This window comes from Ahaetulla prasina, chromosome 3 (assembly GCF_028640845.1).
Source record: "Ahaetulla prasina isolate Xishuangbanna chromosome 3, ASM2864084v1, whole genome shotgun sequence".
NCBI lineage: Eukaryota > Metazoa > Chordata > Lepidosauria > Squamata > Colubridae > Ahaetulla > Ahaetulla prasina.
The window spans coordinates 88589903-88612992 of NC_080541.1; positions in this window are offsets into that span (position 1 = coordinate 88589903).

Genomic DNA, 23090 nt, shown 5'->3' on the forward strand with positions numbered 1-23090 from the left:
ATGCTTTTTTTCCGTCGTTACTTTACTTGGGTATTGTTAATACAATAAAAGCAACACTTCTAGCTTGCCAGTATTTTTTCATTTCCTGGACCCTACAGAAAGTTTAGAGTCAGCGTCTATCTGCCTGCACTGCAGCCATCCTTGAAGTGAACATCATGTGAGTTATGTCAGGGTTGACAAGCTAATCCAGTGGTTCTCAACCTCTTCTTCACCACAGATTCCCTTTAAATACCTTTTGTTGCCACTGACCATGGCCACGGAGCACCAAGACTTAATGCAAGATTTAAATCATAACATTTCTTCAATCTTTCGTGGATCCCCTGTGACATCACAGCCCCAAAGGTCTATAGTTTATATATTTCTTTTCTTTTTCTTTAAAGGTAAAGGTAAAGGTTCCCCTTGCACATATGCGCTAGTTGTTGCCGACTCTAGGGGGCGGTGCTCATCTCCGTTTCAAAGCCGAAGAGCCAGCGCTGTCCGAAGATGTCTCCATGGTCATGTGGCCAGCATGACTCAACACCAAAGGCACACAGAACGCTGTTACCTTCCCACCAAAGGTGATTCTATTTTTTCTACTTGCATTTTTACATGCTTTCGAAACTGCTAGGTTGGCAGAAGCTGGGACAAGTAACGGGAGCTCACCCCGTTACACGGCAGCACTAGGGACTCGAACCGCTGAGCTGCTGACCTTTCGATCGATAAGCTCAATGTCCTAGCCCCTGAACCACCGCGTCCCTCTTTTTCTTTGCTATATTCTTAACTTTATTGTCAGCCTCTGCTATGATGCTTGCTTGCTATCGGCTGCCATTGTAATGGGAGGGGGAAGGTTTTGCTGGTATATGGGGGGGGGAAGCGAGCTGGTGGAGACGTCTCGAGAAAAGGAGGAAACTTCTCACAGGCTTCAAGCAGCTGTGAAAGGAGCTGATAGCTATCAAGGTCAACAGTTCAGGCATACCAGAGAGATGGGGCCCATCTGAAGAAGAGCCCCACATGACACCTTGGGGAGATGTGGATTGGACACTCAACCTGGTTCCTTGGGGGGAGGGATTTGGAATTGCTTTCAATATCTAATTTTCGCACCTATTGCCTCAGACTTTTCTTTTCTTTTCTTGGGTTTTGAATGGAGGCACGCCTGACATTTATTTTCTATATTTTTCTAGTTTTTCTTCTTTTCTGTACTTTCTATTTTAAAAAAAAAATAATTTAATTTTTGTATTAGCTTTTAACTTCTTCACTGAAGATTTAGTAAAAGTGTTGCCAAGAAAAATAAATAAATGAGAAAGTGTCGATGTTTGAAATCCAGAATGGTACAGATTTTGGATGATCCTTGTATGATTTTGACATCATGCAAACTGCATGATCAGAGTACAGACATCAGAGACATCAGAATAACTGCATCCTGGCAATGTGGTTGTAAATAAAAGTGTAATCTATAGTTGACTTCAGACTTTTTAAAAGCATGGTGGGCACGTTTCTGTAAATGCATGTCTTTTCAAAGTGGTGGAGTTCAATTCTCAAAGACCATAATTTCTATAAATTATGGAAGCTGAAGACTTCTGAAAGGCACAAGGATGTGGAATATATATGAGCAAGGAAGGTAAAGGATACGGTTGTTTTAATTCACTCTTTCCTTGGCCTTATCACTGCCTTCCAGTCACTATTTATACTGAAGAGCTTTGAACTCTGATTTTCCCACCATCTCCCAATCCTAAAACTGATTTGTGGAGGTCCCACAATTCTGACAACTAGATAATATTAAGAATTCTCTATTTTAGCTCACTGTAATGAATAACTGAATGGCCTCAGTTATCTAGTTATAAAATACCCAGGCAAAAACATTAAATCTGATAGTTGGAGAAGAACCAAGCAAGATATATTGGCATTTTTTTTTCTGTTGCCACCAAACCTTTCATGTTGTAAGTAGAAACATTTACAACTTACACTTACAAAACCTTAACTAAAGAAATTTCTTGATATTAGTTGGAAAAAAAGTCACATATTTATAAACTCTATTCATATGTATTTGGAGAAAACACATTTCCAGATATACACTACATAATAAAATACATTAACCACTGTTGTTCTTTTCACAAAGTCTAGACTTAAAATGAAGTATGCAGAGGAAATAGGGGAAGAACTATGAAAGTGATAAAAATACAAAAACTAGAAATTTTTTTTAGGTAGGAGAAAAGTTTCCAAGGTATTTTCTTTTCTCTCTCTCTCTCTCCCTCTTTCGCCTTATAAAAATGTCACTGCTGAGTTTCTGCTGAATATTTATTTTTTATTTATTCATTTTTTTGATAACACACTTTATATTCTTCCACATGGTATTGTTTCCACTCCACAATCCTTCATGACATAATTTGAATCCAACTTTTTGATTGTCTTCATACTAATCAAACTCGTAACAATATTAAGAATATAAAGAGCCAATCAAGAATCCTTGTCTAGCTGAACAGTGGGATGCTACAAAATATCCAAAGTCCTGTCACATACAAAAAAAGAAATGAAATTTTGAAGGTCTTTGTCACTCCATTTTTTTTTCTTATATGGTCTTTGCTTTTATATGATGGCTTTCAATCTATCCATCATCTATGTATCTATTATTATATATCTTCCATCTATCACCTATCTGTTGTCTATCAGAAGTTGTGAAGCTGCTGGTGGGGTGGTAAAGCTGTTAGTTACCAAACCATCATTGAAATTCCAAACACAATTGTGCAGGTGGCTTAACATAATATTACCAATTTTATGAAGAGATATATTTTCCCCAATAACTCCAATAATGGCTGTAGGCCAAAATGGGGGATAGGCTGCAGGAACTGGAACTTACTGCATGGGCATTTCTAGGCTTTTTCTATTCTGCTGAAGTAACCAAATTTTATCAACTTCATGTCAAAATGCAAACACAAAAGATGCAGGCAGGCAAATAATTTGCCTGCCCATTTAGGGCAACAGCAGGAAAAACAGGCAGAAACCCTGTTATTTTCACCTCTACTAAATCAAATCAGGATTCATTAAGTTGAGTTTGAGGAGCGAGGAGCAAGTTTCCACCATTTTTCTTCAATTAAAAAAATAACCAGCTCTGCAAAGAAGAAGGGAAGGAGGGAGAGAAGGAAGGAAGGAAGGAAGGAAGGAAAGAAGGTAGAAAGGAAGGAAGGAAGGAAGGAAGGATGGAAGGAAGGAAGGATTGTCAACAACATGTGATCAAGAACATTTGGACTTGCATTTGAAGCACCTTCAAATCCTTTTTGACAACTATAGGTATTCTGGAATGGTACTATATATGACAAATTTTAAATATTTCAAAATGGTGACCAGTTTGCCAACCCACTTAGGACCAATTGACACTTGCAGCAATAGAAAACAACAAAAACAATGCTACTATTGAGGTAAAATGAGACCTTTAATTCACAAGAAGCTATTAGAGAATTTTTCTCCCTCCCCTATCCGAAAGAAATGTAGCTAAATAGTCCTCCAAATTTCCCTACCAATAATTATGGTGGATTATTCGGACTCTTTGTCAGTGCTGCATAAAATACTTATAATGCTTGGGAAATGAGGGAGAAAGTTTCTTCCTTTCTTTCCTTCCTTCCTTCCTTCCTTCCTTCCTTCCTTCCTTCCTTCCTTCCTTCCTTCCTTCCTTCCTTCCCTGAAGTTTTCTAATCTGCTGTTCAAGGTGAACAGGAAGTCTGCTCACTTGGCAATGATGAAATATTTGCTGCAGTCCTCTTCCTGCTTTAAATACTCATTTTACAAATAGGAAGCCTATATGCGCAGGGACTGTTCGCATAGGGACAAAATGTCTACCAAGAATGGATCCTGTAGGCACTGGGGATGAAACTTTCCTAGGTTTTTTTAATGAGCTATCTAGCATCTAATCTAATCCTTTTAATCTTTTTAAGAGGAGATTCGAGACAATTTTAGCAGACTCAATCAGAATCAGAACCTAGAAGAGGATGCAAATAATTAGAAAGGAGGGCTATTAATGAATTTTCCAATTACTTGGGCTAGGGCTGTGCTGCTCAGGAAAAAAAAAATCTAGTCATTTTGACAGCCTGCATTAGGAAGATAGTATTCCTACTACAGCACTGTTTATACATACAGTACAGAGCCTTGGTTTCCATTCTGCTCAAACGTACGCAGCTATTAAATTGCCCAAATTTTATGTTTTAGAGACAATTGCCTTGTTTTCATTCTTTGACTCATTTCTCCAATTCACACTTCTTTAAAATATTTCCCCAATATATGCTGCATGTTATTTTAATAAAAAGCAAGAATCATTCAATGTTTTCAGCTGTCTGTGCTTTCATTGAATTTTCCTCTAGTTTTAGCTACTTCCCCCCACTACCACCAACTTTTGCTTCAAAGTATTAATCTTAGTCAGTGATCCCAAAAGCCATTCAACTATGACCTCTGGTGCCCAAATTTGCTTCACACAGAATCTGTGGGGGTTTTATTGTAGTCACTGATAGGAACAAATGGGAAAAGTGGATATTCCTAATCCAGAGGAAGTCTGAATTAGTCTGAATTGCAAGTCTAAATAAATATACTGTATCCAGTACTTTCTTCTCTCTTCTCAGTTTCTTTCACTTGTTCTATAGAAAGGAAAGAATTGCATAAAGGGATCAGAGCAGGTTTTGAACAGCAACTACAACAAAATAGAAATAAGGAAGAGGGAAGAGAGTAAGGCAAGGATGTGTGATGTTAGTAGTCCTCAGAGACCAATAAATTATGACCACAACTATAGCCAATGTCATTTAAGTGCTCTTTAGTTTCTGATGATAAAGCACTAGCTTATCACTGTGCTGACAACTGCAAGCCTCTGTGGCCTCAACTTACAGCCTATCCATTTGTTATTCAGCCATCCAAGCTGCACTGAATTTAGTGCAACTCAAGTGGGTCATGAGCATGAATAGGTAAAAATATTCCCTGGGCTTCAATTGGCGAGCTGAGGCAAGCGGCAGAGTGATGTATAAGCACATAGTCTGGTTCTGCTGATTGTATGATGGTATAGTTTGTCAACCACCAAGAGGAAAAAGTGTAACCGGAAAATAGATGTCGCCTTCCTGCTTTGTCTCTCTCTTTCTCTCTTTCTCTCTCTCCCTCCCTCCCTCTCTCTCTCTCTCTCTATCCCCCCTCTGTATTTTATTAGTAAGTTAGGAATTTATTGTTGGATGGATGGATGGATGGTAGATAGATAGATAGATAGATAGATAGATAGATAGATAGATAGATAGATAGATAGATAGAAATATCCATCTGGATCAGTTCCAAGCTGGGAGAAAAACACTGGAAACATGAAGGCTAATTGGAAAGATGGTTTAATGATGAAGCAGAACCACATGTGATTCTGGGCAGCTGAACAAATGAAGTTGAGAGTGAAGGTACCAGGGGTGGGCGTCACATACTGTAACAACTGATTCGCCCAGGAGTGAAAATATGAGCGTGCGCTGTGGGCTATTAAGAAAAGGTGGAGGCTGCTTTCTCCCTCTAAAAAAACATGTTTCTCCATTTCTCATCTAGGGAAATATAATATTTCGCCTTTTTAATATTTCTCAGAATATTTCATTCTTCTAGGAGGGTGGGTGCTGACTTTCTGTAGGTAGGTAGGCAGGCAGACAGGCAGATGATAGGTAGGTAGGTAGGTAGGTAGGTAGGTAGGTAGGTAGATAGAAAGATAGATAGATAGATAGATAGATAGATAGATAGATAGATAGATAGATAGATAGATAGATAGATAGATTGATTCATATCTATGCAAAGCAGAAAGGTTTGATTATGCTCCTAGTCTTCTTAATAGAAAGTGAAACTTTGGCTTTATTTCTATCCTTGGACATCTTCTGGGTTTTGAACTGAAGATCAAAACTCATGGTTTTATAACAAATTAAATTGTATTTCCATCTATAGAAAGCAGCCACGCATAATGACTTGGTTCATCTAGAAAAATACTAAATATTATCAGACCATGTTGGTATTTGGATAGGAGGATTCCAGAACATCCTATAGTTGTAGACTGGACCGGAAATCAAGCAAACAAAAAATCTGGAGAAAAGCAGTGACTGCTAGGAAAATTATGGAAATGTCTACATAATCATAAGACATCAGCTTGACTTGAAAGAATCTTTACTTTTCATCCTAATACTGTGTACCTTGATTTTCTATAACATTTCAGGCAGAGGCTTTTCCAGTCACTTAATATGGTCTGAAAATGTCAAACACTAAAGCTGAAAACTTCTGCTAGTAAAACAGGTGTCTCTTGTAAACTATAGTTGCCTGCTCTATACCAGATTTCCCCCTTATTTCTGTCTATTATCTTAGAAGTTACACTTCTAATCATGACCTTTTTAATCCATTTTTTTTGTTCACTGAAATCAATGGCCTGTAAATGACAAATACTGTATTGCAATTATTTGGGGAATAATTTTAATTGATATTTTTTTCAGCCTTGAATGAAAAGAGTCAACTAGAACAAGCTATATCTTTATTGAATTCCAGGAAACAGTAACTGTAGCAATTGACAGTTCCTGAGCACATTGAAATTGTATTCAGAATTATGATGCAGTCAGATCTTTTCATCTCTCATGCAGCATCATATTCTTTGACAACTGGGATTTCTTCTTACCTTGAATCTTCTTGGTCCATTGACGGATGCTTGTTTACATCCTTTTCATCTTTGCTTTCCTGTACAAGTAAATCTTCTGAGTTAGGCTGGACTTCTATTGCTAACTGAAACATGGTAAATACTATATAATGCATGATGTGAACGTATCTTTTCTTTTATGTATGCTGAGAGCATATGCACCAAGACAGATTCCTTGTATGTCCAATCACACTTGGCTAATAAAAAATCCTATTCTTTTCTATCCTATGTCATTGGAGTCTTTCCCATATTTGAATTTGGGCAATTCATGACCATCTTCAAAGCTGGTCTGGCTTAAATTTATATAGTAGCCAAGTATGACCTTAGTCTACTGAAAAATAAAATTTATCTTCAGATTGGGTTTCTAACTGCTGTTACCCCTCTCCAGCTGACTTTGTGGGTTGGTTTGAAAAATGTATTAGGGACACCCATTTTATTCTTCAGAAATCAGCATAAAAACCCTGGCCTGAAGCTATTAAGCATCTGCTTGTTGCTGAATAATTGAAGCAAAAACTTTCTTATCTGGATCAACTGTTGTTTTTTTTACTCATTCTATTCTGTATTCTATTTTCTATTAGTTGTTTTAATAGAATTCTTCTGGTTTACGCCCTCTTCTAGTGCAGGTACGTCTTGATTCCAGGCATATTTCTTTTATATTAAGCAAATATGGAACTTTCTCTCCTCTCTTTCTCTCTTTGCAATTAGAAAAGACTGTTCATTTTAAGCAATTCACTGTGCACAGCATGCCTCACCAATTCTGATATTTGGTTCAGAGTTCATATTCTTCTGAATCTTGGTTTTAATTTAAATATATATCATGTCTCTAGGTAAATGGCAGCTGAAATTACCTAGCAAGGTTTGGGCTGCTACACTGTGCCACCCACATGGGGATGCTGTTGAAGGGTGTCCAGAAAGTTCAGCTGGAACAGAACATGGCAGCTACCAGTCTCTGAGAGCATAATTAAATGTTACTTGAAAACTCAGACACCCGCATGGCCATTTTAAGAGAATGAAGAAAAAAATACTTGGAGAGAAGAGTTTAGTCTGGCGAGAAATAATAGGAAAGCAGGATTTAACCATTTCCTCATTCAAAATCCATGGACCTCTTTCCCCTCACTCCACAAAATGTTAAATATTGTGATTGAGGGCAATTTAGGCGAAGATAAGTAATAGGAGATTAAGCAGTTTGGTTTCCCTTTCTCTCCTTCCCTGCAGGAGAACATAGCGTGAAAGATGATTCGAAAGAAATTAGACACCTCTGTCCCACTCATCTCCCAGCTTCTCTGCCAGCTTTCCAGAGTATCAACGTTTTTCTCTCTCCATTCCATAAACTTTTGGAAGTTTATATTTGATTTATTATTTTATGTCTTTATTTCCTGATGTATTATCTTCAGAATGATATACTTAGTTTTCCTTCTTCCAATTATACTCCCATGAAAGCAATCCTATGCAGGAACCTGGAATGAGAAAAATAGCCTACTATAACCCTAACCCTCTGGACACTCAGAAACTTTCTTGGTTGAAACCAAACTTGTGGTCCACCACCAGCCTGCAGAGCTGGGAATGGAGTCAGACAGCAATGAGGCTGAGGAAGAACATGGACCAGTCCTGGAGCCTGGGGAAGGCCCGGATGAGGGCTCTGTGTCGGAGGCAGAGGTGGGGCCAGAGCCATCTGGGAGTGATGTGCAGACTCCGGAGCCTCCAGAGGCTGACAGTTATGAGGCAAAGGAACATGCACGCATGAGAAGAGCTGCCAGAAGGCAAGAGCAGCTAAAGCAAAGAGGACGATTCGGAAGTAGGGCCAAGAGATGATTGGCCCTTCCCATAAGGCTTAAAAGACCAGCAACGGCATTTGGGCTCTTTGTTGGAAAACAACGCTGATAGACTTGTTTTTTGTCTTGCTGCATTTATTTCTTGTCGCCATCTTCTGCTTTTGAACTTTTGCCAAGAAAAGCCTTTGGCAGTTTGCCTAATTAGACCAAGGTTGGTGATAAGACTGAAGAATTGTGTTATGAAGAATTTGCTTTGATTTAGTTTGGATGACACTCAGAATGAGTTAATTCTCAGCTGTTTTAATAAAGTCTGTTTGTTTTTGAACTGATTGCATCTAATACTACCTACTTGGGCCTGGGTCACAACAAGATTAGCCTACTCCTAGTTCAACACTTTGACCACTGCAACCCAGTTAATTTGTTTACTGCATGTGAATGCATTGTTTTTACAGGCACCGATGGATGATGTTTATGGAAATGCATGACCAAGCTCAATGAACTTAAGTAAACACACTGTACATTTAGAGAAGAATTCAAAACTGAGATGACTTGGTTCACACTTCATTCCCTGAGCCACTTTGTCACACCAATTTTCTAGGCTTATTTTTCCCAAATAAATGACTTGTGTTGTCTTCTTTATGAATTAATTTCAGTATTCTTAGCTATTATACATTTATTCTTCCTTCCAAACAAGTAAATGAATGTAACTGACTGTTTGCTACATTAAATGAGGACAATTATAGTCTACACACAGTCTAAGAAGCATCCACGAAGTAATCCTAACTTTTCCACCATTCAGGTCCTCGGTGTGGCCTGCCTTGCAGGTGATCATTGATTCACCTTTTTTAATAGAATAGAATAGATTAGAATAGAATTTTTTATTGGCCAAGTGTGATTGGACACACCCCAGGAATTTGTTTTCCTGCATGTGCTGTCAGTGTACATAAACTAAAAGATATGTTAATCAAGAATCATAAGGTACAACACTTAATGATAGTCATAGGGTATAAATAAGCAATAAGGAAACAATATCAATATAAATAATAATTTATATAAATATAAATGGCAGTGTAAAACAGTTATTTGGGGGAGGAATGAAGCATATTCCAACTCACTCCCAAAATCTTGTGGTGGTAGATATGTAAAATAATGGGTAATATCTCCCACTTACAATACAGCACCAGATGTGGATATTGGAGCTAAAAAGATTGCTCATTCTGTGCTAAATTGTTGTTTATATTCACCCTCTATAAATTTCAGACCCTTGTGTAACATAAAATCAAATCCATTGGTTAATTCATGTAGAACTAACAGTAATATATCTGTTTGGAAGCAGGGAAGTCCTTTCATATCTCAGAAGCAGCTGGAGATCATCTAAAGGACTAGGGTGGGATTATAGCTCCATTTTGATGTTTATACTTTCAGATAAAAGCTATCACCTTTACAAGATAAGATGGTTAACTGAACTAAGCTCCTTTCAGTAAGTAAAGCAAAAGGCTGCATCTTCTTCATCCAGAGGCAATCTTTTTGATTAAAGTTGAAGGGGTGGGGAGAGAGAGAGATAAAAATAAGTTTTTATTGCTTTGTGTTGGATTAAATTTATATTTTTGGAGTAATATAGAAATAGTGTCAATCTTACAATTTAGTGTATATCGTAGTAACATTCAACATATATCTTTATCATTAATATTAATAGTATGCATGAAAATAAAGTGTGTGTGTGTGTGTGTGTGTGTGTGTGAGAGAGAGAGAGAGAGAGAGAGAGAGAGATTGGCAAAGAGAAAGACAGGCAGGCCACCCAGTTAGATTATTAATAATTAGTGCAGATAGTTGCTCAACTTGCTCTTCCGCTATATAAGAATAAAGAATTTTTGAAGGCATTCCGTCATTCCATCTTCACTTATCACTCTATAAATAAATAAAGAATTGTATTGTATTGTATTGTATTGTATTGTATTGTATTGTATTGTATTGTATTGTATTGTATTGTATTCTATTCTATTCTATTCTATTCTATTCTATTCTATTCTATTCTATTCATGTTAGCCTTCCATGTGTTACGTATCTACTGTATAATAGAAGTAAAGGAAGGATAAAAAAAATAACTTGGACTATGCAAATGCAAGCCATCCTATAAGGAAAGGTTGGGAATCAAGATCTTGCCATAGTTCTCTCACCCTGGTATGGTTACCTTCTATTTTATTATGTTTCACTGGAGGCCTGCCTTTAAAAATGGGCCAACGACAACAATTATTAAAACAAAAAGTGCTTGGTTACTTTTAAAGCCAATTGCTAAGAAGAAATTTTTTCAAAGCTAGTCTTGCACCATCTCCACCGTGGGGGTCCTTTGTGCTCTCTGAGCTTGGTTGTTTTGTTGCAGATGCTTCATTACCAAACTAGGTAACCTCAGCAATGCTAGAAACCATTTGCAGTAAAAGTTAACTCCTTTGCTTCCTCTTCCCATTTCCTTTTTTTTTTTTTTTTTTGCTATGGGTTTAGGTCCTGAGCCAGTTTTCATGAAAATCCTTATAGAATGATAAGAAATGATGAGAGGACATTCTAACCCTGAAACCTCTCACCGACCCGTCCGCTCTCACAGAGAGGGACTCCTCAGGGTGCCGTCGGCTAGGCAGTGCCGTCTGGCGACACCCAGGGGAAGGGCCTTCTCTGTGGGGGCTCCCACCTTCTGGAACGAACTCCCTCCAGGACTTCGTCAACTTCTGGACCTCCGAACCTTTCGTCGCGAGCTCAAAACACACCTATTTATTTGCGCGGGGCTGGGTTAGTTTTTAAATTTATTGGTTTTAATGGGGTTCTTAGTATTTATATTGTTTTTTATCAATCTGGCTATTGAATAAGTTTTTTATGTCTGATTTTAAATTGTATTTATATGTTTGTTTTTAATTGCCTGTGAACCGCCCTGAGTCCCTAGGGAGATAGGGAGGTATATAAATCTGAAAAATAAATAAATAAATAAATAAATAAATCATATCAAATGTCTTCTGGAGAAGTCAACCAGAACTAATCTAGGATATTTTATGAGGTTTGGAAAAATCTATGATTTTTTGTTTTGTTTTGTTTTGCATTTTAGAATCTTAGCAAAATCTCTTCAACTCATTTCCCCTTTTCTTGGTCTCACAGTGGCTCACAGGATTTAAAAGAACTGCTGTTTGGATGTCCCCTTATATGGTGAAGTTTGTGCTATCAGCATCTATTTCAACATCTGAAAAGTATGCAAATATTTCACGACATCTGAGACAGTGTTTCTTAAACTTGGCAGTTTGAAGTCCACACATCTTCAAATTGCCAAGGCTGAGAAACACTGATCTGTGATGATGTAAAGTTTCAGGCACACAGCTGCCTGAAATCTTGCGAAGGGGTTGTCAAAATGACAGAGATCCGACAACATTAAAAACTGATAAATGATCAAGCCACCCTTACTTCATACCTTTTCCTTTTGCTAATATTTTCAGTGCTATGGGGAAGGAGTTAGCAATGGAACGTTCTTTACAGAAGCATCTCTATAAAATATATTATATGCCCAGAATTTGGTTACTATTGAACGACTCACAATTCAATGCAAATCACCAAAGATTGATTGTGTATGTCAGTTAAATGCAACATCCTTAAAAACCAAAACAAAAAAACAGTCCCTTGGAAAAGGCTGAGAATTGTGCTTGCATGGATTCAAAATAATGTATTTAATCTAAGGGTGGGGGGAGGACTTTATAGCACAGCTTTTTCATTCAATATGAAATATGCAATGCTTGATAGAAAAAGATGGGACCAAATGAATGATCTTTATGAAGATGGCTTAGTCTAGATCTTACTTTTTTTTTTTTCAAAAGAGAAGTTTAATGTGCATCTAGTCCAAATGTAATAGGGAAATAAATAAAACAGAAAAAGAATGACTTATTTTCAAGCAAATGCAGCCTTGCCTTTGTGTTAAGTTTTCTCTCGCCTATAAAATATTGAAAAGGAGCAAACTGTTAAAATAGTCCCCCAGGTTCTAGCATTGCTGAATGGTGGGGAGGGGGTGGAAGAAATTTTACACCATAGAGATAATTGGCATATTAAACTAATCTTTTATTAATGGAACAGAAATTTTAAAATACATCTTGTCTCCACCAAAGACAGCATGGAAGTGTTTATGTCATTACAATCTGGCTTGCCTTTGTAATAATTCTCTGCAGGATCCACCTTTTCATGACAAAATTGAGAATTTATTCACTTGCATTTATACTGCATATCACACCGATTTTAGAGAAAGGAAATTGGGTCCTTGACTTTAAAAAGGTCTAAATCATCCTATTGCATGGGTGATTGGTGCCGTTAAAGCAACTAGGCATGTACGGTTAATCCAGAAATATGCACAGCAGGCAACTCATCTGTTGAGCAGCCAGCCATGTACAGATAATGGGTAGCCTGCCAGGCATATCTCTGGACTGAAAGCCCACGAGCATTTCGTGGATGACATCTACCAGCCTTCAAGAGACAATGAGCCATGCTTCAGAACAACTTACTGAAGATGCAGACTGTCCCCAGGGGAAAGTGGTACCAATTTGTTTATTAACATGGATATTACCTAGAATGATCAGAAAATTTCCATGCTAGCTGGTTGAAAGCCTGCAGAAAGCCCTCACTCTAAACTACAAGCAAAGGTCAAGAGCAACAAAGGTTTTCATTGTTTTGGGGTCAAAAGGATTCTCTAGGGCAGTCACCAGTGGTGAAATCCAATTTTTTTTACTACCGGTTCTGTGGGCGTGGTGGACGTGGCTTGGTGGGCGTGGCAGGGGAAGGATACTGCAAAATCCTCATTCCCAACCCATTCCTGGGGGAGGATATTACAAAATCTCCATTCCCACTCCACTCTGGGGCCAGCCAGAGGTGGTATTTGCCGGTTCTCTGAACTATTCAAAATTTCCGTTACCAGTTCTCCGAATTGCTCAAAATTTCCTCTAACAGTTCTCCAGAACCTATCAGAACCTGCTGAATTTCACCCCTGGCAGTCACCTTCGATACTTCATCACCAAATGCACACTTTCTACAGAGGAATTATTGAGTCTGTCATTTGCACCTCTATAACTGTCTGGTTCGGTTCTGCAACCCAACAAGAAAAACACAGACTTCAGAGGATAATTAGAACTGCAGAAAAAATAATTGCTACCAACCTGCCTTCCATTGAGGACCTGTATACTGCACAAATCAAGAAGAGGGCAGTGAAAATATTTGCAGATCCCTCGCATCCTGGACATAAACTGTTTCAACTCCTACCCTCAAAACGACGCTATAGAGCACTGCACACCAGAACAACTAGACACAAGAACAGTTTTTTCCCGAAGGCCATCACTCTGCTAAACAAATAATTCCCGCAACACTGTCAGACTATTTACTGAATCTGCACTACTATTAATCGTTTCATAGTTCCCATCACCAATCTCTTTCCACTTATGACTGTATGACTATAACTTGTTGCTGGCAATCCTTATGATTTATATTGATATATTGACCATCAATTGTGTTGTAAATGTTGTACCTTGATGAACGTATCTTTTCTTTTATGTACACTGAGAGCATATGCACCAAGACAAATTCCTTGTGTGCCCAATCACACTTGGCCAATAAAATTCTATTCTATTCTATTCTATTCTATTCTATTCTATTCTATAAGGTGGGATGAGGTGAAATAAGATTAAATTAGGTTAGCTAAGAGAAGGCCACTATAGAAAATTATATTAGGGTATGGAAAACCAACCCTTTTGAGATAAGACTTTCATTCTGATTAATATCTATACTAAGGACTCTATTAAAAATGTATATCAGGCAAGAACTCAAGGCCTAAGGGCAAAATTGGGGTGAGGCAAAGAAAAAATATATAAATATATTTGTATTATATACAAATACATTGCATACACATTGCGCCTCCAATAAAGTTCATGCATACTTCAAGAAGTCATTGAAAATAAATGATAGAAGTGCCATTTTTAAAGCTCTGTCATTAGAAGTCCAAAGAATCTTATGTCACATTCAGGAGATGTTCTGACCTAGACTTCACAAAAGCACGAAGCAGACTCCTTGTCCTCACAAAATCCCTTTTTATTAAGCTAATTTGAATTCCTCTCATTCACATCCAGCAAAGTTCCAGCAAACAGTCTTTCCACAGACCTTATCAGGCTTGGAGAACTGCCAGGCCGATATCTTCCAAACGCAATGCTGTACAAGAAAATACTTGACAAGGAGAGTCACAAACAGATTTTCACACTAATGAAATGAACTAATTGTCTCCTGTAAACTCCACTTCCCTTTCACTCCTCTTTATTCTTTATGGGTGGGGCCATTCACCATCCACCTGTGCCTTTACTCCTGAGTCTACCCTTGTACTTTAACTGTTCCCTTCTCCTGGCAGCTCTCTGCATGTCCACATCAGGAACAGGCTCCAGCTGTTCTTCAGCCCCACTTATCTCCAACTCTGAAGATAGATGATAACTGTTGGATGGCCCTGGCCCCATCTCTGCCTCCAAAACAGAGCGCTCATCAGAAGCTTCCCCAGACTCCAGGACTGGCCCAAGTTCCTCCCCAACCTCCTCACTATCCGAGTCTGCCACCAGCTCAGCTGGCCACTGGTGGGCCACAACATTCCCAACATATGGGAAGTTTCATTTATGGAACAGTTAATGAGAAGAGAAGACAGAGATGATTTGAAAATATCACAATTTAACCATTTGCAAATAACACATCTTTGGAATACATACTGCTATCTATCCTCTAGTAACATACCTCTGGTTTTGCAGGTTACATCTATAACATTACTGAATATTACTATCTTTTTTGGCTTTTGGAGATCAATTGTATATTCCCTGTGTATTTCTTATATCTTTATACCTTGCTGGATATTGCTGCCTCTTTGAGCATTTATAACATGGATGTCAAACTGGCTGCATCACATTGCCATCACATGATGTATCACAATTTTTTCCCCTTCGCAGAGGCGGTGTGGGTGTGGCCTGTACATGACACATCCAACCTGCAGGCCGCCAATTTGACACCCCTGATTTATAATAAAGTGAGCGAGGAAGATTAAATGAGCAGTATAGTCCACACATTTTCATACCCTAGGTTTTCATTCAAATGTTATTCTCACATTACAAAAGATATACTAATTTGCCCTGGTGGTCCTAAGGATGTATTTTCAGCATTAGATCAATAAGGTATGTTTTGCATAGGCACAGATATAACTTCCTGCACCACCATCCTTGCAGTTTGGGGCCCAGGCTTAAAAAGAGAATAATCACAAAATTATGCAAAAGTAAGCATTTTGAGATTAGAAGAAACAGACCTTAAATTTATTACATGAGTTAGGAAGACTCTTAGCTATCAACAATAAGTAAAAAAAGTAACTTTCTTAGGCCCATTTGACTCAAAAGGTTAAAAACTTAGGGACTCTAGACTTGCCAACTCTAGACTCCATTATCCACATAAATTGGAAGACCTGTGTTACATCCAGTATACCTAGTTTGGGAACATCATATGCATAGCTGAAAACCTTTTTAGCTTATGATACCATTCTCTAAAAAAAAAAAAGCCCGAGTTCTTAGTCAAACCAAAAAGAGTTTACCTATACTTCTATAGGAAGAAAATGGACTTGTAAATATTTAGATTTATCAAAAATATTGCAATTCGCAATACAAATACACAACACAATTTTAAGTCTATACTAACCCACACAGGATCAGTGCAGTAGATGATAGTCCATAGCTCCCAATGAAGGAGCCTTCATTCTGTAATTTGATATAATTAGAAAGATACAAGAAATAAATTAGGAACTATGACATGTGCATGTCTATGTGTGTACATTTACTCAGTTTCCTTTTAATTTGTTAGCATGTGTTCATATAGAATAGAATAGAATAGAATAGAATAGAATAGAATAGAATAGAATAGAATAGAATAGAATTCTTAATTGGCCAAATGTGATTGGACACACAAGTCTTGATACATATGCTCTCAGAGTACATAAAAGAAAAAATACACTTGTCAAGAATCATTTTTTTTTATTTGCATTTATAGCCCGCCCTTCTCCGAAGACTCAGGGCTGCGTACACTATGTTAGCAATAGTCTTCATCCTATTTGTATATTTATATACAAAGTCAACTTATTGCCCCCAATAATCTGGGTCCTCATTTTACCTACCTTATATATCATAAGGTACAACACTTAATAATAGTCATTGGGAAACAGTCAATATAAATCTTAAGGATACCAAGATTACAGTCATATAGTCATACAGTCATAAGTGGGAGGAGATGGGTGATAGGAACAATGAGAAGATTAATAGTAATGCAGACTTAGTAACTAGCTTGACAGTGTTGAGGGAATTATTTGTTTAGCAGAGTGATGGCGTTTGGTGGTTCATTTGTTGAGAACTGATTCTTTAGCTTTTCAGAGTAGCTTCTTTTTGTTGCTCTGATCTCCCTTGTTAATACATTTCTGGCCTGACTGTACAGCATTTTATCATCTTTTCTGTAGACTTCCTCTTTGGAACGACGTAGCTGCTTAAATTTAGCTGTGAACCAAGATTTGTTGTTACTGTATATTCGCAAGTTCCTGGTCGGTACACAGAAGCTGACATATGATGTTACAATATCTGTGAGTTCATCTAAGTCTGCAGAGGTACTTTCAAAAACATACCAATCAAAGCAGTCAAGGTAGGCCTGTAGCTTTAACTTTGCCTCCTCAGTCCAGGTCTTCACTGATTTAATTGTTGGTTTAGTGGTTTTAAATCTTTGCCTGTAAGCAGGTACAAGGTGAATCATGCAATGATCAGAGTGTCCCACAGCTGTTCATGGTAAGTTGCTCATGCCCATGCATATGTGTTGTCTACTAAATCTGACTGTTGCCATACTGAATCACACCAAATTTTCTGTCTTTAGCAATGGCCAGCATGATTGCTATGACATTTTCCAAACAATTCTTAATCCTTCAGTGTTCCTATAATATAGTTATATATTTCTAATAAATTATAGTTAAATATGATACTGAATAAAATGAAACTAATTTATTTTTTGCTTTAATTGCAATTTCTCCATGGGTGAAATGTATAATTTGTTACTACCGGTTCTGTGGGTGTGGCTTGGTGGGGGGTAGGGTTGGTAATGTGACTGGGTGGGCATGGCCAACTTTTTTTTTTACTTTTAAAAGCATTTTTTCTACAACTTCTTTGAAAATTGTAAAAAAATGCTTTTAAAAGTCTATGATGATCAGGCAACTCAGCTGGGATCGCCAGAGGAAAAAAAGCTTTTAAAGGATTCTGAAGATTCTAGCTAAATTGCCTGATCACCAGAACCTTTTAAAAACATTTTTTCTACAACCCCTTCAGCTGAAGAGGTTGTAGGAAAAATGCTTTTAAAGGGTTTTGACAATCCCAGCTGAGCCGTGCAATCATCAGAGGCTTTTTTTTACTTTTAAAAGCATTTTTTCAGCCAAAGAAAAATGCTTTTAAAAGTAAAAAAAAAAAAGCAACCTCTGATGATCCTGTGGCTCAGCTGGGGCGGGGGGGGGCAGGGATTTTTGCTGCCGGTTCTCCGAACCACATGCCGCCATCGCTACTGGTTCGGGTGATCCAGTCCAAACCGGGACATTTCACCCCTGAATTTCTCCCAAATAATCACCTAAATTACAAGAACTTTATAATACATTGATTCAACCTGTTTTTTATGTTCATTATGCAACTATCTTTAATCTGTTTTGTAAAAATATAGACATTGTTCTTTATCTGTACTTTTTCAAAAATGATCGTTCTTTTTCAAAATTTTGATTGGAGAAAAATGAAGCTACATGGACTCAATTTAAATTGAATGTCAACATCTACTGAGAGTGGTTGAGCAAATTTAGTCTCTGTTGAATTTGGGTAACTTTTTTCCTTACCCATAAGTAAGAGTACATTTTATTAGAAGAGGCATTTTTTTTATTTATTTAATTTTGTCACAACAGTATACATAAACATTGTCATAGTAAAAAAAAAGAAAAACATATCATGAAATATATATATATATATATATATATATATATATATATATATATATATATATATAGGTCTTTGGTTGTTGGGTTTTCTCCGTGTAAAATTGGAAATGTCTTGGCAGCGTTTCGTGAAGTCTCATTCGTCATCTTCAGGCTTCAACCGTGCTTCTGGGAGCAATGTGTGATCGCGGCTGTTTCTTCCTTTTAACTGCTAGTGGGGTTTGAACTGATTGGGTGGGAGCTTGGCTGTGCTCTGATTGGATGGAGGTTTTTGTGCTCTGATTGGCTGGGGTGAGTCCTGTTTGGGTGGGGGCTTGGTTGTGCTCAATTTAGTCTGTGTTGCAGGGGGATTTGAGCTGGTAAGCTGCATAGCTGTTGTTTGGCTTTGTGGTGGTGCTACATCTTCACTATGAAGATGTAGCACCACAACCAAGCCCCCACCCAAACAGGACACACCCCAGCCAATCAGAGCACAAAAACCTCCATCCAATCAGAGCATAGCCAAGCTCCCACCCAATCAGTTCAAACCCCCACTAGCAGTTAAAAGGAAGAAACAGCGATCACACATTGCTCCCAGAAGCTGAAGCCTGAAGATGACGAATGAGACATCGTCGAAATGTCGCCAAGACACTTCCAATTTTACACGGAGAAAACCCAACAACCAAAGACCTACATACAAACACCCGTGAAAACCTCAGAAAACAAATATATATATATATATATATATATATATATATATATATATATATATATATATATATATTTTGGTTATTCGGGTTTTCTCAGCGTAAAATTGGAAGTGTCTTGGCGACGTTTCGACGAAGTCTCATTCATCATCTTCAGGCACGAAGCTGAAGCCTGAAGATGACGAATGAGACATCGTCGAAATGTCGCCAAGACACTTCCAATTTTAGAAAACATATATATATTACTTATATATATATAAGTAAAGGATATGCATGGCTATATTAATTAGATATAATAAAGAGAACAATAGGACAGGAACGGTAGGCACGTTTGTGCTCTTATGCACGCCCCTTATAGTCCTCTTAGGAATGGGTGAGGTCAATAGTAGACAGTTTTTGGTTGAAGATTTTGTATCATTATTTTTTTATCATTATTTTTTATTTTTTTATCATTATTATTTTTGTATCATTATTTTGTATCATTATTGCTTAATATGCACAAAGCATTCACACCCAATGAATACCTTTATTTTCCTTCTTCTTTTAAATTAGAGAGATTTAGAGTTAATTCCAGCAATATGATTGACTGGGCTGTTAACATGTTGATATACATCAGAACATCAGTTAAATTTCCCCCCCTTTTTTAAAAAAGATAATTGTCCAATTGTCGCTGCAATTTAAAATTGATTTAATTGGCCTAAATTCCACAAAGGATTTTGCAAACTATGTTTTTTTCCACTAATTCCATTCTTCTTCCTAGAGCTATAATGACCATTATTTCTTTGTATTACAACATGTCTAACTAATTAGCTCTGAAGAACTGGTAAAGATTTCTGGTGTGGGCACAATGAACTTATTTGATTATTTTAAAAACTTTGATCAAATATCCCATATCTTTTTTTTTTAAGATCACTTGAATTCAACATCATAATGATGGGACTAAGCACAAAATGTAAAATTAAGGTAATCTTCCTAGTATCCCTTGTGCAGAAGAGCCAAAAATTATCTTTGATTCTGGTTATAATGTAGACATGAGTTTATATACTTAATGTAAGTATACCTTACCTTCCTTTCCTTGTAACTCTTACCTTGTGCCCAAAAGCTCAAGCAAAGAAAGCAGAAATTCAAAATCAGTGATAGATTTTATTAGAATAGTTTCCTTTACAGACTGTTTGGATTCCTCTAACATTACTCATCAGATCAGTTGTAAAAAAAAACAAACAACCTCATCAGATCAGTTGTAAAAAAAAACCAAAAAAAAAACCCTCAACCCATAGACACCAAACAGCAGCTGCCAGAAATTTTATTTTTTCCTTGTGATTTGAGGAAGCACTCAAATTAATACAACATTCTTACTGTTTTTGTTTTCTGGTGTTCTGCACTTCCTTTAATCAGATTTGGTCTGAAATCTATACAGCCTTTCCAACTTCTTTTGCATTTTTTTTCAAGTTGAAGACCTTACATTTGTACCTTCATATTGTATTATATACCTTTCACTGTGCCCTGCTCCCCCCACCACCTTGTTGATGCTGGCAAGCTGCTAGGAACAGACTTTTTATGGCGCATTTGATTATATGTTGCGGGAGAAACAGCTTAGCATCATGTCGTGTAATTAGAAGTTTGTAATAAAAGCAACTTTGTTTTGTAATATTGTGTGTCCTGAATGTGAAATTTGTGCCTTCCAGAGGTGGGAACAAGGTTATTACATGTTTATCTTGTTGAAAGATTAACATGGACATTTTAAAGCATTCCCCTCTGTAATTTTCCTTTTTTTGTCCAAGTGAATTTTAATCGGTCTTTGTATATAGATCTCTAAAACTGAAATCCAATTCTTTATCAGCGCATCACACTGTTTTCTGCTTGCAGGGAAGGACGGTAGCTCAGTGACAGAATCCATATTTGGTATAAATTTAGTTTTGAGCATCAACAGGTTGTTCTCGGAACATTCCTGCACTGCAGCTCTGTGTAGAAATATTTGCCTAGATAACTACTGAATTGACTCAGAATATTGAAGCTTCCTATGTACCTCCTTATGTATGTTAAGCATTTGGAGTTTTGGAGGCAGCTCTGGGGTCAGTAATACAATTGCCAGCATTTTAAGATTTGGGTTGCAGTGCTGATCTCAGACTATGAGCATTATCATCATCTCAGTCAGACGAAGGCAATTCGGTACCCAACAGTTGTTCGGATTGCAACCCCTGCCATCGCTTGCTATAAGGGATTTTCAATTAATTCCATATGATCCTTGGCCTAATTTGAAATATCTTGTGTAAGAGAACAGTTGACATCACTAATAAAACCTATCGCTCTATGACACACAGATTTGCATTGAAATTAATGCGCATCCTTATTCACTAATAGCTCTGGTCCCTTCAGCCTCATCCAGCATCTGGAAAAATGTTGCTCAGCCTTGTCATCTTGCTTAAGTTTATGGTTGTTGAAATTCACAATCTAAGTAACACGCTAATTTCTTCTAGAGCTTTCCAAATGGCCAATCTCATTTGGAGTTCTATACACTCAAGGTACTTCAGTTTCTTTCTTCAGTTTATCACCACCACAACAATCCTAGGATAGAAGTGCTACTGGTGGAGAATGATTGAGTCAGAGATACCTAATGAGCTTATTGTAATACATTAAGATAAACCATTATACCTGTAACCCTTAATAGTAATTTAGACATTGATATTTGATGCCTTTGAGTCAGTCTTGACTCCTAGAAAGTCCATTTGGGTTTGTCATTGCTTTCTTCCTAGTGCTGAGAGAAAGTGTCTGGCCCAGCTTGCTTCATGCCTTAAATGAGATTAGAATTCAGGGTCTAGTCGTTAATTGCCTTACTACTACAATAAACTGGTTCTCACTTATATATATAATACCTGACAATATATCAATTCTTCTGCAGAGAAACTCAGTTTTTCCCCCTGCAGCATTTTCCTTTATTTTTCTATATGATTAGAACAGACTCAATAGCACATCTAAGCCATTTCCTCTGGCACAGGATGCCTTTTCCTACATTTGTCCCTTTGAGATCCATGGAGCTCTTTGGAGTTTAATGTACCCTCATCTTGCAGTTTTACACAAAACAGCTGTTGCCTCTCCTTTAATAATAATACAGGTTACTGAGGAGCCTGAGGGATCCCGCCATCTGACATCCACATTTTCTTCTAAATATACACCTGTGCATCATGTTTTCTTGGGGCAATAGTAGAGCAATGGGAATCTTATTTCCTTTGGCACAGCTTCACTTTTATCTTTTGCCTTTGAAACTTGCTTTAATTCCCACAGTTTTCAGAAACTTGTTTATTACTCTTTATCCTGTTTTGTACACCTTCAAACTGCAAATGTCTCCAGTTCGTTTTTCCCCCCTGTGGTCTACAAATGCCTTCAATTCAAGAAACTACTTGTAAAGTTGGACAGACTTCCAGAAGATGAGAACTTTTTTTTTTTTTTTAAATATTTAGTGAGCTACTGTTACTGTTTGGTAGAATGGGTAAACACCATGCAGTTTACTGACTCGAGATGCCACAGAAGAGGGGGAAAAATTTTTAAGGCAGAAAAAGAGCTGTTATGGGAATTTTTGATGCATTTGAATAAAGAACACGAGCTAATATGTTCTGATCAAGAAAATGCTGAGAATTGTCATGGTCATGGTTAACATTCTTTTCACTAGGTTACAGGATTGATTGCAGGGGTGAAATTCATCAGGTTCTGACAGCTTCTGGAGAACCAGCAGCGGAAATTTTGAGTAGTTCAGAGAACCGGCAAATACCACCTCTGGCTGGCCCCAGAGTGTAGTGGGAATAGAAATTCTGCAATATCCTTCCCCTATGAGTAGGGAGGGAATGGGGATTTTGCAGTATCCTTCCCCTGCCATGCCCACCAAGCCACACCCCCATGCCACACCATGCCCACCAAACCACGCCCACAGAACCAGTAGTATAAATATTTGAATTTCACCACTGATTGATTGG